General features: G+C 41.3%; 1 protein-coding gene across 1 annotated transcript in view; it reads right to left on the reverse strand.

Annotated features, from left to right (window-relative positions):
• carmil2 (capping protein regulator and myosin 1 linker 2) overlaps positions 1-2,832 on the reverse strand; it is a gene marked incomplete at its 5' end in the record, with an annotated part of 49,456 nt that overhangs the window by 8,074 nt on the left and 38,550 nt on the right. The window lies entirely within an intron of this gene.

Genomic DNA, 2,832 nt, shown 5'->3' on the forward strand with positions numbered 1-2,832 from the left:
CAAAGATTAAACCTGAGCCTTGGTTTAATGACAGAACTCGTGCTGTCAGGAAGGAATGTCACCGTGTTGAACGCAGGTGGAAAAAGGATAAATTACAGGTTACTTTTCAAATTTTAAAATACTGTTGGCGTCTCTACCAGAGCACAGTTAAAGAGGCAAAAAGGGAATATTTGGCAAATATCATTTTCTCAAACAGCCATAACCCACGTGTTTTATTTAACACCACTGACTCTGTGCTTAATATTCCACAGAATGCCTGTTTGGAAGCTTCTCCTGAAATGTGTGATAATTTTCTGTGTTTTTTTTATTAAAAAGGTTGGTAGTACCAGGGCTCGTATTACAGCTCCTGACCCCTCTGTTTCGGTCCCTTGCTCTGCTGCTTTCACTCAGTTTGAGCCTGTGACTGTCTCACTTTTAGAGGACGCGGTTGGCCATATTAAACCATCAGGTTCCCCCCGTGATCACGTCCCTCCACAGCTTTTTAAAGATATTTTATCTAGCATAGATAAAATGTTCTTGCAAATATAAATAGCAGTCTGTCCTCAGGTGTGGTCCCTGCTAATTTTAAACATGCAGTAGTGCAGCCACTGCTTAAAAAACCTGGCCTTGATCAAACTGTTCTGGCTAATTATCGGCCTATTTCGAAGCTGCCTTTTCTTTCTAAGGTTTTAGAAAAAATTGTGTACTGTCAGCTGAAACAGTTTTTAGATGAGAATGGCATTCTGGAGGTTTTTCAGTCAGGTTTTAAAACTCTTCATAGCACAGAATCTGCTTTAATAAGAGTTTTTAATGACATCCTTCTTGCATGTGATTCTGGTAATCATGTTGTTCTGATTTTACTTGACCTAACTGCTGCCTTTGATACAGTAAACCACGACATTTTAATATCACGATTACAGCATATTGTAGGTATTGGTGGCAATGTTCTTAAATGGTTCAGGTCCTACCTGGAGGACAGAACATTTTCAGTGAATATTAGAGATTCTGAATCATCTGCTGCTTCAATGCCTTATGGTGTCCCGCAGGGCTCAATTCTGGGCCCACTGCTTTTCTTTATTTATTTACTGCCTCTGGGTTCTATCCTCAGGAAACATGGGATTTAATTTCATCGTTATGCTGACGATTGCCAGATTTATTTGCCCCTGAAGCAGAAGGATGTCCATTCCATCAAACATCTCTTGGCATGTCTAGGTGATATTAAAGCTTGGTTGGCCTTGAACTTTTTAAACTTTAATGAAAAGAAAACAGAGGTGATGGTGTTTGGACCCAGTGGCTCCTGTGAGTCCTCTGCTGACCTGGAACCCTTGGAGGTATATTTTAAACCTGTTATTACAGATCTTGGTTTTAAGGTGGACAGTGATTGGTCGGCCAAATCAGAGCCGTGGTTAAGTCCAGCTTTTATCATTTAAGGCGATTGGCATCAGTGAAATCTTTTCTTTCCAGGCAGCATTTTGAAACAGTGATCCACGCTTTTATTTCAACTCGATTGGATTACTGTAACTCACTTTATCTGGGAGTCAGTCAGTCGCTGGTCTCACGTCTGCAGCTGGTTCAGATGCTGCTGTACAACTGTTGACAGGAACTCGAAAGAGGGAACACGTGACCCCTGTCCTGGCCTCACTTCACTGGCTGCCTGTATATTTTAGGATTCATTTTAAAATTCTTATGTTTGATTTTAAATCACTACATAATCTTGCCCCGGCTTACCTCTCTGAGCTTCTTCACCCCTACATACCTTATCGGTCTCTCAGGTCCGCAGATCAGCTGCTCTTGGAGATACCGAGATCAAGAAGGAAGCTCAGAGGGGACAGGGCTTTCTCTGTCAGGGGCCCCAAATTATGGAACAACTTGCCTTTGCAGGTCAGAGAGGCCCCTTCACTGTCCACTTTTAAAGCTCGTCTTAAAACCCATCTATTTTACTAGGCTTTCAACTCTAGCGGGATCTAGTTTTAAATTGTATGTTTTTGTTTTTAAACTGTATTTTATGTTTTTTTTATTGTTATGTTGTGTTTTGATGTACAGCACTTTGTATCAGCTGTGGTTGTTTTAAAGTGCTTTATAAATAAAGTTGGTATGGTATGGTATGGTATCAGCCGCACCGGGCTACAGGCCGCTGGTATCTCTGCCGCTCTCGGTTTCTCATAAGGAGCCAGCAGAGGGCAGCAGAGAGCTGCGTCCTAAAAACTGCTGGATATATTAAGTACGCAGTTCTCCGTCTCCAAATCCGGTTTTGTTCACGCCGAGTTTACGTGCAGCGGCTTTATTTCCCTCCTGTACTGCCAGATCAACACTCCTCAACTTAGAAGCTGCATAATATGAGTTTGAAAACATTTCTCCGTCGTGCCTGCTGCTAGCATGTGCTTGTTCCAAATCAAAATTAGCATGTTCTTCTTTGATTTCCAATTTTGACTTCCAATGATTCACTTCCTGCTAAAGAGCCCCCTGGTGGTTGAAGAAAAATCCACATGTTCAAAGTGTAGGAAAAAAGTAGCAGTTTATAGTCCGGAAAATACCGTAGGTGAAATTGGATAATTTCCACAGCACACCTGACGATCACTCATGGTACACTAGTGTGCCGCGGGACAGTGGTTGAAAAACACTGATCTAAACATGACATTGAGAAACAATTCATCTAACCTAAATCTGTAGCTTCTAGGTTACTATCATTCAGTGTTAGCCCACAAGCCACTATATATAATGCTTATGTTGCTTATAAATAAAATCACTCTATTCACAGTCAGACAGCAATAAAGAAGGGTGAACAAATTAAAATAGTACATGAGGCTATTTCAATCTATCTGCTCACAGAAGCTGAAGCTGTCCAGTTTCATC

Source organism: Poecilia formosa, unplaced genomic scaffold (genome assembly GCF_000485575.1).
Source record: "Poecilia formosa unplaced genomic scaffold, Poecilia_formosa-5.1.2 Scaffold612, whole genome shotgun sequence".
In the NCBI taxonomy this organism is placed as follows: domain Eukaryota; kingdom Metazoa; phylum Chordata; class Actinopteri; order Cyprinodontiformes; family Poeciliidae; genus Poecilia; species Poecilia formosa.